Source organism: Canis lupus, chromosome 27 (assembly GCF_003254725.2).
Source record: "Canis lupus dingo isolate Sandy chromosome 27, ASM325472v2, whole genome shotgun sequence".
Classification (NCBI taxonomy): Eukaryota; Metazoa; Chordata; class Mammalia; order Carnivora; family Canidae; genus Canis; species Canis lupus.
In genome coordinates, this window is record NC_064269.1 from 8854091 (window position 1) to 8870727 (window position 16637).

A 16637-nucleotide genomic window follows, 5' to 3' on the forward strand; every position below is an offset into this window, starting at 1 on the left:
TGCTCCTGAAATAAGTTTTTTGGTCTGTCAAGGAGATACAGAGAATCTTGAGTATTATTCTCTTCTAATGGTATTGTGTGAATTTCCTTGTGAAAACATCTAGTTCTTTATGAAAATCTTCCGAAGTTCAAGCTTATCTTTATGTTGTTTATTATTTGATGTTTATGTAATCCAAATGTTCCACATTTCATTTCTCTTTAATGTCCAACATTCAGCAACCTAAATCCCCTTTCCATTTTCCTATGGAAATTCCATATCTTTCTTTCAGGTGTCACTGAGATACTCTCTCATGCTTACATGTTCCACCCATGTATCCTGGTTTTCTGTCACTTTAGCTGGCCATCTGGCCTTGACTTCTGCTTAGTTCCTCTACAGGACTCTCTCACTGCCTTGAGATAGGTTTTCTTCTAGGTGCTGCTGCAGTCTTCTCTATGCTACTTTGCTTCAGGCATGGGCACAGATGTGCAGGCAGGCATCCTTAAAGTCCCTGGCATAGTAGCTAGGACCAGGCTGCCTGTTTAACAAGACTTTATCGAAGCCTTGAGTACAAGTCAGAGGATTGCAGCCTAGACCACTTGAAATCACATATGAAAATGCTTTCAGTGACATGACCTGAGGACATGGATTTTTAGATCTTTGCCCATAACTTGCATGGTCAACATGCAGTAAATAGAAGTGGTAGCCACAGAGAGAATAGGGAGTCCCAACCATGAAGATGAACATACAACTAAAACTCCCTTACCACTTAAGGAAAGCAACACCATGAGAGAGGTCCAGCAAGTAAATTCAAAAGTCAACACTTGAGCAAACAGGGTTAATAGGCAAAAAACAAACAAACAAACAAAAACCTCTTAAAATGTTATTTCTTCAGAGGGGTAAGAGAAGATATTGTATCCACAAATGAGATACTATAAAATAGAGCCAATTGGGGATTTTAGAAATATAAACATGATTATAAAAATTGAAATAGACACACAACATAAATTGTTAGAAGAATGAAATAACTAAAGAACCAATTACAAAGTGGAAGTATTGAAAATGATTAAAGAATTCTTCCAGATTATAAAGGAAAAGAGTAAAGGTATAGTGTAACAGAAAAATTACGAGACATGGAAAATAATTCCAGAAACTACAATACCATTATGGTAGATGTTGCAGAACTGCATGAGTTGCAGAAGAGGAGAATACAAAAAGTCGGGGAGAGGAAATAGTCAAAGAATAATGGAAGAAAATTTCCCAGACCTAAATCTTCAGATTGACAGTGCCCACCAGAAGCTAGATAAATGAAAAAAAGACCTACACAGATGTATTATCATAAAATTTTGCATATGAAAGATAAAGAGAAAAATAAAAAATGTTTTCAGTGAAGAGTGAAAACAAAACAAAATAACTGAGGCTATCTACAAAGGAATAAGAACCAGGATTTCATGCTAAGGAAAACTATACCTCGTCCAGAGAACTAATTTTCCCCCCTTTCAGTAAAAGAGTTATGAAAACTATCACATTGGCCTTTTTGCTACAAACAACAGAAAGCTATGATGATTAAGCACTGTAGCATGCTAACATGATAGAATATCTGAATTTTCTTTTCTTTATAGTTCTTGGTTGTCAATGATCTTATTTTTACCAACTTTTTATATAATTTAAAATTTTTTAATTGTAGCAAAATACATATAAATAAAATTTATTATCATAGCCATTTTAAGTATACAGTAATATTCAGTGCATTCACATTGTTCTACAACCAATCTAAATAATTCATTTTGAAAAGCTGTAACTGTACACCTATTAAAAAATAATTCCCCATTTCCTCTTTCTTCAATTACTAGGGGGTCCCTAGTAACTCCCATGCTACTTTCAGTCTCTATGATTTTGACTATTCTGGGTACATATAAATGGATTCATACTTATTTGTACTTTTGTGACTGGCTTATTTTTCCTTTCTTTTTAAAGATTTTATTTTTTTATTCGTGAGAGACAGAGAGAAAGAGAGAGAAAGAGAGAGAGGCAGAGACACAGGCAGTGGAAGAAGCAGGCTCCATGCAAGGAGCCTGATGTGGGACTTGATCCTGGGATGCCCTGGGCCTAAGGCAGGCGCTAAACCGCTGAGCCACCCAGGTGTCCCTTATTTTTTATAATATCTTCAAGTTTCATGCATGTGGTACCAGATGTCAGAATTTCCTCCCTAAGGCTGAATAATATTTTGTTGTGTGCATATGCTACATTTTGTTTATCCATTCACCTATTGACAGAACAGGTTGCTTCAACCTTTCAGCTACTGTGAATAATGCTGCTATGAACATGAGTGTACAAATATCTCTCTCAGACCCTGCTTTTAATTCTTTTGGGTATATATTGAGAAGCTGGATTGTTGGATCATATGGAAATTCTCTTTTTAATTTTTTTGAGGGTTTGCCATGCTGTTTTCCAGAGTGCTAACCCATTTTAGATTCCCACCAATAATGTACAAGGGTTCCAAATATCTCTACATCTTTGCTGTCCTATTTATTTATTTGTTGGTAGGTAACCATCTACTGGATGTGAGGTGGTAATTTGTTTGTGGTTTTGACTTACATTTCTCTAAGAATAAGTGATGTTGATCATGTTTTCTTTTTTTTTTTTTTGGCCATTTGGAAGTCTTTGGGAAAATGTCTTTTGCCTGCTTGGATAAGTTTATTCCTAACTATTTATTCTTTTTAGTGCCATCATAAATGGAATCATTTTCTTGATTTCTTTTTAAATTGTTCACGAGTGCATAGAAATGCAACTGATTTTTGCATGTTGATCTTGTATATTGGGTTTTGTGAAATTACTTTATTAATTCCATCAGGTTGTGTGTGTGTGTGTGCGTATGTGTGTAATTTTTAGGGTTTTCTATATATAAAATTATGTTGTCTGTGAACATATATATAATTTCACTTGTTCCTTTCCAAATTGGATATCTTTCATTTCTTTTTCTTGCCTAATTGCTCTGGCTGGGATTTTCAGTACTATGTTGAATGGAAGGATGAAAATAAGCACCTTGTCTAGTTCCTGATCTTAGAGGACACCTTTTCAAGATATAAACACTTCAACAAACTAGGAGTAGAAGGTGACTGCCTCAACATAATAAAGGCCATGTGAAGAGCCCACAGCTAACACCAGTGGTGTCAAATGTTGTCAAATACATTCTCTACATCAGTTGAGATGATCATGTTTGGGGGCCTTGGCTTTTTGTTTGGTTGGTTGGTTTTTGTCCCTTCATTCTGTTAATGTGTTGCATTACATTGTTCGATATTTGTATGCTGAACCATCCTTGAATTCTAGGAATAAATCTCACTTAATCATGATGTATAATCCTTTTAATGTGTTGTCAAATTCCATCTGCCAATATTTTCTTGAGGATTTTAGCAGCAAGATTAATCAGGGATATTGATCTTCAGTTTTCTAGTCTTGCAGTGTATCTTTTGGGATTTGGTAGCAGTGTAATCCTGGCATCATAAAATGAATTTAGAAGTATTCCCTCCTCTTCAATTTTTTGGAAGAGTTTGAGGACAACTGGTGTTAATTCTTTACATATATGGTAGACTTCACAAGAGAAGTTTTCTGGTCCTGGGCTTTTCTTTATTGGAAGGTTTTTGATGATTCAGTCTCCTAAAGTTTTATGTCTGTTCAGATTTTCTATTTCTTTATGATTTAGTCTTGGTACATTTCATGTTTTTAGGAATTTGTCCAATGCAAGTGAGATTTTGTGGGTGTACAACTGTTCATAGTACTCTATTATAATGCTTTTTATATCTGTAAAATCTATTGCAATATCCCTCTTTCATTTATAACTTGTTATTTGAGTCTTCCCTTTTTTTTTATTGTCAATCTAGCTAAAGGTTTGCCAAATATGTTTACATTTTCAGTGAGCCAACTGTTGGTTTCACTGATATTTTTCTATAGTTTTTCTATTCTCTCTTTTGTTTATCTCTCCTTTAATCTTTATTATTTTCTTCATTCTTCTATCTTTGTTTGGTTTGTTCTTCTTTTTCAGTTCCTTAAGGTGTAAAGTTAAGTTGTTGTTTTGAAATCTTTCTTCTTTTTTAAAATAAGCATTTACAACTACAAATTTCCCATTTAGCACTGCTTTTTCTGAATCCCTAGGTTAGATATATTTTCATTTTCATTTGTCTAAATTTTCTAAATTTTTTTGTGACTTCTACTATGACTCAATTTTTTTTTTAAAGTGTGTTGTTTAGGGGCACATGGGTGGCTCAGTTGGTTAGGTGTCCAACTCTTGATTTCAGCTCAGTTCACGATCTCAGGGTTATGAGATCGAGCCCCATGTTGAGCTCTGTGCTGAACATGGAATTTGCTTAAGATTCTCTCCCTCTCCCTCTGCCCCTCCCTACTCATGCTCTCTCTCTCAAAACAATAGTGTATTGTTTAATTTCAAAGTATTCTTGCATTTTCTAGTTTTCCTCCTGCTATCAATGTATATTTTCATTATATTTCAATTGGAAATATCATTTATATGATCAACTTTTAACATTTATTAAAACATTTTTGTGGCCTAATATATAGCCTAACCTGGAGAATGTTCCATGTGCACTTGAGAAAAATGTCTATCTTGCTGTTGGGTGGATTGTTCTGTATACGCCAGTTAGGTCCAAGTTGGTCTGGAATATCATTCAAGTTTTCTATTTCCTTATTGATCTTCTGTGGGGTTGTCCTATCTATTATTGATAATGTGTTATTGATGTCTCCTATTATTATTGTAGAGCTTTCTATTTCACCCTTCAGTTTTGTCAATGTTTGTTTCATATATTTAGGAGCTCCGATGTTTGTGCATATATTTGTATAACTCATTCCTTCTTGGTAAATAGACCCTTTCATCATTATATAATGTCCATCTTTGTGTCTTATAATAAGTATTGACTTAAAGTCCTTCTCTGATATTAGTACGGCCACCCCTGCCCAACTATTGTTACCATTTATATGGAATATCTTTTTCTATTCTTTTACTTTCAACCTATGCATATCCTAAATCTAAAGTGAGCCTCTTGTAAACAGCATACAGGGAGATCATATTTTGTAATCCTTTTTGCTAATCTACATCTTTTGATTGGGGAGTTAAATCAATGTACATTTAGATTATTATGAATATGTAAGACTATTGGCATTTTGTTACTTGTTTTCTGTAGGTCTTATAGCTTTATGTCCCTCATTTCCCTCATTATTCCTTTCATTTTTAAAAAAGTGATATTTTATTATCATGATTATTTTTCTTTTTTTTTAACAGAAGTATACCTGACATGCAATGTTACATTCATTTCAGGTGTACAGCATAATGATTTGACAAATCTATACATTATGCTATACTTATCACAAGTGTGGTTACCATCTGTCACAATGCTATTAGAAATGGGCTAAGTCCCTATGCTGTGCCTTTTTTCCCTGTGACTTACTCATTCCATACTAGAAGTCTATATCTCTCACTCCCTTTAACCCATTTTGTCTGTCTCCTACACACTTCCTCTCTGGCAACTATCAGTTCTCTGTATTTATGGGTCTGTTTCTGCTTTATGTTTGTTCATTTGTTTTTATTTTTTAGATTCCACATATAAGAGAAATAATATAATTGTCTTTCTCTGACTTATATGATCTTTTATTCTGTTGGTTTTTTTGTAGTGACATATTTTGATTCTCTTCTCTCTTTTTTTTTTTTTTTTTGTGTGTGTGTGTGTATTCTATAGATTTTTTTCTGGTTGCCAAAGGGATTACATAAAACATCCTAAAATTATAATAATTTATTTTAAACTCTTACTGGTTTAAGTTCAATGGAATGTAAAAATTCTATGTACTTGACTTTGTTTTTGATTGATGTCACCAATTACATTTTGGTATATTGTGTGCCCATTAACAGATTTATATTTTATGCTTTTGTATTTAAATCCTATAATAAAATAAAAGTGGGGCTGTGAATCAAAAATACAATATACATGTATTTATGTTTGCCCATGTATTTTTAAATTTTTAAAAAAGATTTTATTTATTTTAGAGGGGGGAGGGGCAGAAAGATAGGAGGGATAGAATCTCAAGCAGATTCTGTGCTGAGCATAGAGCCAGACGTGGGGCTCAGTCCTAGGACACTGAGATCATGACCTGAACCAAAATCAAGAGTCAGATGCTCAATCAACTGAGCCACCCAGGTGCCCAATGTCCATGTATTTATTTTTATCAAAAAACTTTATATTTTTGTATGGCTCTGAATAACTGTCTAGTGTCCAATCATTTCAACCTGAAGGACTCCCTTTAAAATTTTTTGTAGGGCAGGTCTAGTTGTAATGAACTACTTCAGTTTTTGTTTATCTGGCAATGTCTTCATTTCTCCCTCATTTTCAAAGGGCGTTATTCTCAGTCAATAGTTTTTACCTTTCAGCAGTTTAAATATAACATTCTATTGCCTTCTGGCCTGCAGGGTTTCTGCTGAGATACCTACTGATAATGTTGTTGAGGTTCCTTTGTACATGATGAGTCACTTTTCTTTTGATATTTTCATAGTTCTTTGACTTTTGGGGAATTCCCAATTATTATTTTTCAGATAAGTTCTCTGCTTTTTCTCTCATTCTTCTGACCACTGTCTTAGTGCAGGTCCACTTGACAGTGTGATAAGCCCCCTAGTCTTTCTCACTTTTCTCTTTCTTTTTTTCTGCTCAGACTTGACCATTTCAAATAACTTGTCTTCGAAGTTACTGATTCTTTTTTCTGTCCTTTCAAGTCTTCTGTTGAACCCTTTTAGTGAATTTTTCAATTCTGTTATTATGTTTTTCAACTGTAGAATTTCTGTTTGGCTCTTTTCAATAATTTCTATCTCTGTTGATATCTCATTTTGTTCCTTTATCATTTTCCTGATATTGTTTGTCTGTTATGGCTTCCTTTAGCTCATTGAGCATTTTTAAGATATTTATTTTAAAGTTTTTGTGAGATAAGTCTGAGGCCCATGATTTTCAGTTTCTGGAGTATTATTTTTTCTTTTGAGTTGACCATGTTTCTCAGATTTTTTTTTGTATGCCTTGTGATCTTTTGTTGAAAACTGGGCATGTGAAAGAATAGCCCCTAGGTTTTTGTGGATTGGGTCTGTGCAGGGATAAATCTTCATTAATTAGTTCAGTGTGAAGTCTCAAGATCCTCTCAAGCTTTTTCTGATGATGTGTCTTCCCTAGTCTTGTGTGTGTGCTTTCCCCCCAATTTCCTTCTATACATGTTTGCTTTTATTTTTATTATTTTTTTTTAATTGTATTTATTTCTTCATGAAAGAGAGAGAGAGAGAGAGAGAGAGGCAGAGACACAGGCAAAGGGAGAAGCAGGCTCCACGCAGGGAGCCCAACGTGGAACTCAATCCGAGGTCTCCAGGATCATGCCCTGGGCTGAAGGCGGCACTAAACTGCTGAGCCACCCGGGCTGCCCACATGTTTGCTTTAAGATGTCTTAATTTCCTGAGTCTTCCCCCTGCTATTCTTCTCAAGGACTTAGGTTTCTGTTGTATTCCTCTTCCCATAGTCTCTTGACCCAGGTTTCCACAGGTCTGCAGCCTTCCTGCAGCTCTCATGTGTCCCAGTGACCACCACTGCTATCAGAGGCTTCTAACTTGATATCCAAACTATGCCACCACTCCATCTGTGTCCTAGTAAGGTGAGACAGAAACTAGTCCCTCGGGAACTTCCCAGACAGGCCAGAACATCACAAGCAAGTTCTACTTTTTTCTTTCTGTTCCAAGGGAGGAACCAGTAAGTAGGTATTTTCCAACCTCAGTGCACTGGGGAGGAAATGGGGTGAGGATGGACAGAAACACAGGAAATTTCCTACCCTTTCTTTGTTAGTCATTCACTTATTTGTTACAACTTTTTAACTGGTTTCTAGAATTCTCACAAAGCTACTCTTGCCTGTAAGTTGTCATATATTTGGTGTTTCTGTGGGAGAGTGGGGTGGAGATTTTACTAGTCTGCCATCTGGCTGATGTCACTCTTCTGTATAAGTTTTCTGATGTAAGAAACCTTATATCTTTTTGGAAATATGTCATAAAAATTTGAATGAAATAAATCCACATTATTTAAGAGAGAAACAAATTACACAATATTAATATATTTGTGCCTCAAAGAATTGAGTAGAAGAAACTAAGATTTTTTTGAGAGATTAGTGCTCAGAATAAGTGCAAATAAGTGCTAAAGGAGCAGTGAATGGCAGTGATTTAAATAGCTATAGACCTGGGGGACCAGAAGTTTCAAAAGGATCTCCAAATAACCTTTAATTAAACAGAAAGTAATAAGGTAATATTTAGCGACTGAGTTCTAACACATGGAGATTAAAGTACTTAATTGGTGCTTAAGAGTTTTTATTTTTTGCAAAGTAGGTTTTTCGTCAGTTAGGAGAATGTTCATTTGCAAGACAAAGAATATTGTCTATCCACGATTTAATTTATTTAGTTACTTTTTCTCATATAGAAAATCTAGAGAGAAAGATTCAGGCATTGGTTCAGCAGCTCAGTAATGCCAGAATGTGTGTGGGCATTCTTCTGGCCTTACCCTCATGGTTGCAGATTGGTTCCTGCTGCCCCATATTCAAAGCAGAAAGAAGAGAAAAGTCGGTTCCAATTATCAGACTCTATCAGGAAAGCACTGGGAGACTTCAAATTATAGCTCACTGGCCATAATATGGTCACATGGCTTCTTTGCTACCAGAAGCCTGAGAAATTGAGTCTTCTATTTTTCACCCTGTGCTGTAGAAAGTGGCAAGAAAGAAGCTGGATGGGAATGGCTATTGGATAAGCAGAGCGAGCAGTGTTTCCCCAGGTGATTCAGTAAGGAAAATCCTACTTGGTTCTCAGGTAAGTAAGCAAGAAATTCTATGCCTTTGTTTAGTTATGGACTTCCATGGTCTCCAGAGTAGTATTCTGATGGAGTGCTGCATGTACAAAGTGTATTCCTCAGGGTCTATTTTAAAATAAGATTTTGTCTTTTGGAACAAATGATTTTGTATTTCTCACCCTGTTAACAATTTTAATAATATTTGATCTTTTTATTAACTTATTCAGACAACACTTATTAGGCATCATCTATGTGATAGTAATTAGAGTAGATATTGATAATTCAGAGATGAATAAGATCCTTTGCCTCAAGTAGTTCATTGTCTTGAAGTTAAATGCTTTGAGGTAAACAATTATATATATGTACAATTATAATTTATTTACTAAAAAAAGCATTGATATGCATATATGGTGATATGTACATCCAGCTCTGATGAAGTACATGTTCTTAGTCTGCAGACAATCTTTTGAGTTTATAGGTTTTGCCAGGAGATCCAGGCAAATCAGTTTAGAGATGACTAGCAGTTCATTAACCAAATATCGCTTAGAATGATACTACCTTTCTTTAATCTTTGAATTGTCCCTGAAGTCATTGAAGCCTATAGGTCTTTTAGATTTACCCAACCTGATGATAATACAGTGGTTTGAATTTAGGTACCAGTGCTTTGCTTGAAAACTAAGAATGTCAAAAAAAAAAAAAAAAAGGAAAAGAAAGAAAAAAGAAAACTAAGAATGTTATTGGCATTTGATTTTATGTCTAAAAAAGAACTGTTGAGTTACTGTGTCTGGTTCATTTGATGTTCCTGGGCCTTGAGTAAGAATAAGAATATGAATCAGAACTGCACCTGGCAGCCTGAGGCATTCCATTGTAGGGCCACTGAGATCTGCTGTTCCTAACCAGACAACGCAGAACGATTCCCCCTTCACTTCTGCTTCAGGAGCTCACAACTGCCCAGAATCATAAGAAACTTTAATACCTCTTGGCTAGGAATCTTCTCCCCTTTTCCTCATTGGATTACATGAGACCAGGACATGGCATTAAAGCTTGCTTTTCTTTACCTATAGTTTCTGATTCTGACTCCTTGTGCAAAATTCTCTCATTTAGGAAACAGCCAAATACTGTGGCTGTAAAGTCTGTGAGCTAAGAATGGACTTTACATTTTTAATTGGTTGAAAAACACAAAAGGAGGACTTTCTCATGACATGTGAAAATTACATGAAAATCGAAACTTAATATCCGCAAATCCACTTTTATTGAAACACGGGATGTTCATTTGTTAACACGCCCTCTGTAGCTGGTTTTGTACATGCAGTGACTGGGTTGGATAGTTGCAACAGAGACCAGATTATCTACAAAACCTAAAGTACTCATTGCCTTGTCCCTTTATGGAAAAATGTTGCCAACCAACCTCATATTTAGAAGAAAAATGACCACCTCTGGGTGCCTTAATTGGAGCCCTCCGAGCTGTCACTCAAACAATCTCATATGAAGTAACACTAGCAATTATCTATAATCACACTAATCTATAATCACATTAATCTACTGCACTAAACAGACTGAGATTGTCAATCACCTTCCAGTATACTGAGGTGTAGGGGCATTGGCGCCATGGCACAGAAGTGGTGGTCAGGCATTTTTTTGCAGCAGAACTCTTTCTTCAAGTAATTTTATTAGTTGATTTGTTCAATGTGAATATGTATTCATATATGTGTAACATATATATTTTATACACGTAAAAATATGTTATATGTTTACAAAAATAATATGAATACATATATTCTGGATTGGTCTCTAAGTTCCCTAAGGTGGTCTCTAAAGTTCCGTGGCTCCAGCTTTGCCCCTGAAGTTTCAGCATTTATACTCTTGGTTAGAAGGACTCTGTCATTGCTAGGAGGAGCTCCACATGACCCAGGAGTTTCACCGTTCCCCCCCTCCCTTCGTAAATGGTGCTGATAATCTCTACAAACCAAAAATCTACATGTCAACCATGACAATCTTTCCTTTCCTTTATCCCCACCTTCAATTTACCACCAAGCTCAGTTCTAGCTCCTAACTATCTTGCCTGAGTGTCCTTATGTTTCACTTTGCACCACCACCTCCCTACCCAACAGTACTGGCACTTGGGCTCTAGGAAAAGCCATCCAGTGATGTCCTTCTTCACTTTCACTTCATTGAAATTATTCTCTATAAAGCAGCCAGAGCAGGCTTTTAGAAACATAGATTTGGTGAGAGATTCCCCAGTTTCAAACCCTTCACTGTCTTCCCATTGACTGCCTCTCAAGCCCATCTCTTACTTCTGTCTGCCTAGAACCCAACCATACTGGTTTCCTCTTATTTCCTTTATAGAGTAGCAGTCTGTTCAACCTCAGGGTCTCCCCACCTGCTATTCCTTATCCTCTTACCCCCTCTGCCCACTATTCCTTTTTATTCTTTAATTCTTGGTTTTTGTTCATAAAATGAAATGCTGAGTATTTATCATAATTCAGATACTGTGTTAATTGCTCAGAATATAGATAATTAGAAGACATAATCCTGTCCAACAGACCTTATAATCTAAGAAGGGATACTGGCATTAAACATTTCTCAAAAAATTACTGTTGTGATAAGTGATAAAATGGAATGCAGGAAGATTGCAGGTAATAAAACAGGGGTATTGATCTCATCTTGGAAACACAGGGAAAACTTTGTGGATGTAATATTTAAGCTGGCCCTCATAGGATGAATAATAATTCTTTAGGTAAGATAAAAAAATTCCAAGCCAAGGAAAAAGCATGTACAAAGGTCCTGAGGCTAAAAAGAATAAAAAAAGGTCTAGTTCCAGAATGTGAAGAATAAGAGACTCTTTGACTTAGAATAAGCTGAAAATAAATGGATGGGCCAGATCATGTAGTCTTGTAGGCCCTGTTAAGTATTTTGGCCATTAACAAATTTAGGTTTAAGTGTCTTTTTCTCCAGGAAGCTTTCCTTCGTTTCCCATACTGAGTGAGGCAACCAGCCCTCCTACCCCCGGCTCTGACATCACACACACATTTTCCATAGTCTCTGTTCTTTGCTGGCCTTCCTTATTACCTCATCTGTTTTCCCTGCTAGTCTGAGAGCTCCATGAGGGTAAGAACTTTGTCTCCTTCACTGCTGTGCCTCTGTGCCTAGCACAGTGCTTGGAATACAGTAAGAGTTCAATATATGTGTGTTAAATAGGTTAATGCCCCTCCTTTTCTGTCACTGTCTAATCACTGGCTCTCCTAGTGCCAGTGCCACATCCCAGAAGTGTGGATGTCACCACATTTTCTCGCAATGGCCCTATTAATGTATCATTCTCCTTGATCATTGGGATAGCCTCTCCCCTGTTCTCTTGACTTCTGATCTCTTGCTTCTCCATACCACCCTTCTTGCTGTTGCCTGGAATCCTATCCTAAAGTAAAATTTGGATCATGTCTTTTTAAAAAATGTTTTTTAGCCTCACATATCCTCCATCACTTCTCAATGTCCATGGAATAAACTTTAAACTCCTTTGTCGCTGTCCTAGATCATCCATGAATTGCCCCGACCTTTCTTCTAGTTTTATCTATCATCAGTTCATGTATTCCGACCTCCAATCATAGCAGACTTCCCCAGCATGTCAGATGCTCAGATATGCCCCACTTTGGTTGTTGTGCCAAGCAGGAATGCGCTTCTCTTTCTTCCCTGCCTGTCGATGTCTGGCTCATCTTTTGCAGCCCAGAAGAATCCCAGCATTCAGTCCTTTGTACTCTTTCCATATCTCAGCCGTTCCCAAAGTATGGTCCCTGACCAGCAGCAAACTTGTTAGATAGAAAAATTCTCAGGTTTCTTCATAGAAGTACTGAAAACCTGAAATGGTGGTGGGGGTGGGGGTGGGGAACGACAAGCTGTGGTTGAACAAACCTCCTAGGTGATTGTAAAGCACACTAACATTTGCCTTAGCACATTGTTGTATTTTTAGTTTAGGATTTTAGAGTGCATTAAGTTCTGGTTAATTTTTTTTTCTGGTTAATTATTTACCTGTCAGTATCCCTTATTAGAATATAAGTGGCCTGAAGGCAAGAACCAGATTGTATCCCTTTTATCTCCACGACAGTGAAATAAAATGGCAATGAAATACAGGGTAGTTATGGATAGTTGATGCTGCTCCTTTTATTCCTAATACAATTTAAGGTTTCCTCTGCAAATAAATTTCTTTGGAAAGAAAGAGATAAATTATATTATATATTTCATTACATTACACTATACTGTTTTTCATCACATACATGCATATATTTGTATGTATCTATTTATCTCTATCTATATGTATATATCACTATAGTAATTAATTCACCTGCAACATTCTTAATGATGAATCCTGGACTTGAATCTTAGGAACCTGATAAGAAAGTTTTCTAAGGGGAGATTGACTTGTCTTGCCTAGTTAGGATTTAGGATTTTTAGCACTGCTTCTCAGACCTTAACATAAATATGAATCACCTGGGATCTTTTTATTTTTTTAAATTTTATTTATTTATTTATTCATAAGAGACACAGAGAGAGAGGCAGACTCCATGCAAGGAACCCGATACTGGACTCGATCCCAGGACTCCAGGATCATGCTCCGGGCCAAAGGCAGGGGCCAAACCTTTAAGCCACCCAGGGATCCCACCTGGGATCTTTTTAAACTGAAATTTCCTGGGCAGTCCAGGTGGCTCAGCGGTTTAGCGCCGCCTTCAGCCCAGGGCCTGATACTGGGGACCTGGGATCGAGTCCCGTGTCGGGCTCCTTGCATGGAGCCTGCTTGTGTCTCTGCCTCTCTCTCTGTCTCTCATAAATAAAAATGTTAAACTGAAGTTTCCTGATTCAGTTGGTCTATGGATAGGCCCAAGAGTCTGCATTTCTCAAAAGCTCCCAGGTGATGGTGGTCTGAGTTAGCCCAGAGGAAATTTTACAAATGACCTATGTTCTTGCAAATTAGCTGTGTAGCTTTTTCTCACACAAGGAGATTTGACGTGAGTACAACTTCTTTTTGGTATTTTTATTCATGTATGGGTCAAAGGTGATAGCCAATGGTTCTCAACCCTGGCTATGCTTTTGAATCACCTGGAGGTACTTTTAAAAAATACCAGTGCCAGGATCTGAGAGTTGAATTTAATGAACCACAGCCTTAGGCAATGAAGTAAAACAGGCGCATAAATTGCTGTTATGTTCTACACAGCAGATCTATGACAAGTCTGCCCTTGAGAAGTTTTTCGTCTAAATGATAAGATGGAACAATGCATATTAACAAGGACTTAACATTAAAAGTATTGAAAGGAAAAACAAAAAGCAAATCTTGTTCTTGATATAAAATGACAGACTACCTGCTTTGCAGGATGGAAAATGAAGAGTAGGGCTGCTAATATGTGTAACTTTCTCTGGAAATGTTCCTAAGGAAATCATTTGGAAGAATAGAAATCTTGCTTACTTGCTTGGATGATGAGGTTAGACCATCATTATTTGTGTATATGGCACATTTGAAGATATTACAGCTGACATATATCAGATTATGTTCCAATTCTTTATCTCATTCCTTGTTATAGAATTACGAGACATCTGTGCTCTTGCTGTGTTGACTTTGCAATGCCTCCCACAAGAGCAGGAACAGCTCTTGTCTCATTGATTTTGGGCTGGACAACTGGAATGTCGCAATGCAGAGACTTTCAATGTTCTTGAGTGATTTTGCTCCACTTCTTGTACTGCAGCCACTTCACAATATGATCACACCTAGGATAACAGACGTTCTGACTCACCCCCAGAAGGTTGGGGTGCAGCTCATTTTTAAATATTAAACACAGGTAATTCACTGATCTCTCCAGTTAAGGGACTAGAAAGTTAAACAGATAACATAGATGCATTTTCTCCAATACATTTAAGTTCTCTTAATTTCACATCTGAAATACACTTTATTGAATGATTTCTGTCATCATGGTTTAATTGCAGAATAGACACAGTGGCTGCTGTTTTATAAAGTCAAAGTATTCAGTTTGGAAACTTTGAGAATGTGGTATTTTCTCTCTTTTTTTAAAGTTGTTTCTTTTTTTCAGATGACATGATAGTTGGTTAGTTATGGGTTTTTTTTTTTTTTTCCTTACTTAGTTGGAAATTGAAAGAAACCTTTTCTGTGTTCCTAATTTTGGTAGAATCCAGGAGTAGGTGCAGAATTTTCTTGGCATACAAATCCAAAAGCTAGGAAACCACCTTTATAATCCATTAACTTCACCCAGTGTAGATAAATCAGATTTAGAAGAAGATGAATATTAGCTGCGGATCAAATGAACTGTTGTCAAAGGTCTTTCCCAGTGGCTGATAGGATAAGCAAAACATGCCCTAGAAGGACACCCATACTAATTAGGTGTTAAACCATAGCACCGTATTTTGCCATCAGTTTTTGTTTTGCTTGTTTTTTGACCTTATCTTAAATTGGTGAGGCTTCGCTGCAGAAATCAAGGATGGTTAAAATAAATTTTAGCTGAGCAAATATAGTGTTTACACCAAACCACACCTAATCATATAAAAATGTCAAAATCACTCTTCCTAATAATGTTACGAGGTGTTCTAAAATGATAAGCTGTTAATTTCTCTTTCTGGCTTTTCTAGCCCGACTGTCAAAATAATGGTAATATCACCTGATATATTTTCAATATTAAAAAAAGATTGGCAATATCTTTATAAATATGCAGTACCGCAGAATGGAGACAAACTGTACCTGTTGGCTATGAATAGACTCCCCCGATCACTGTTTGGAGGGGCATTCACGCCCTCAAATCCATGAGGCAGCTGTGGCGAGGCACAAACACCCTGCGCAGGAAGAGGCAAGACCCGGCTCCTTGGACAAGGTCATTTAATCTCTCTGAGCCTCAATTTATCTACAGAAGGAAGGATTTCGATGATGTAGCTTTTAAGGACTGTACCGGATATGAAATTCTATAATATTCTTGTATTCATATAATAACATTTCCAAATGAAGAGGAAAAAATGAGGTTAGCCTGGCCAAGTTAGTCAACACTTTCTTAGTAAGGCAGTGTTTTTGCAGATGAGGAAACAGAGCCATCGAAACATTCATTAACTTGTCCCCAAATCACACAAAACTTTATACTTGGTCTTTTGAATCCAATTTACCGTCTATGTAGGTCTATTTTTCCAAAAGAGCAGCTTCAAAAAAATTCCTGTTATCCATATTTTACTTTAGGGTATGTTATATCTATGGTTACTAAGTGGATTGTTAGACCCTGGACATTTTCTGATTTATAATTAAAATAAACTATTTCTAAATACTAAGTGCCCTGACTTTAAAGAGTCTTTACATTTTCCCTTTAAAAGATAAACAAAAACCAATTCAATAAGCTAAAAAAACTACTTGGATTTTTTTCCCTCCAATTATTACATGTGCATGTATGTATGTATCTGTCACGGGGAGGAAGAGGCTATATAATTTTGTTTTCTCCCATCACTTTTTACACCCATTCATTATAATCTAGGAATTACCTGATTATCTATAAAATGTTGCTCAGATGGAACCCAGCTACCCTCAGTTTTCAGATAAGGAGATTGAAGAAGCACAGAGGTGTTAATTGACTTTCTCAAGGTCACACCGAACTTTACAATCAAGGCTGGGATTAGAGTCTAAATTTCCTGACCCAGCTGCTTTTCTCGCATTAGGCTGTTGTTCTTTCACAGAGGGTTTAGATCACTTTCCACCCTTGCAGGCAGGATTTGGGGACTCTCATGAAATGCTTCTTTAACAACCACAGCATCCATGGGCACAGGTGACATTCCCAGGTA

At 36.6% G+C, this 16637-nt stretch overlaps 1 long non-coding RNA gene across 1 annotated transcript in view; it reads left to right on the plus strand.

The window, feature by feature from the left end:
• The window catches only part of LOC125753857 (uncharacterized), a 77418-nt gene extending 62761 nt beyond the window's left edge, over positions 1 to 14657 (plus strand). Inside the window, exons 2-3 of the long non-coding RNA XR_007406535.1 lie at positions 8750 to 8851; positions 14396 to 14657. This is a non-coding gene — a long non-coding RNA (uncharacterized LOC125753857). The remainder of the gene's footprint in view (positions 1 to 8749; positions 8852 to 14395) is intronic.
• The last annotated feature ends 1980 nt before the right edge of the window (positions 14658 to 16637 follow it).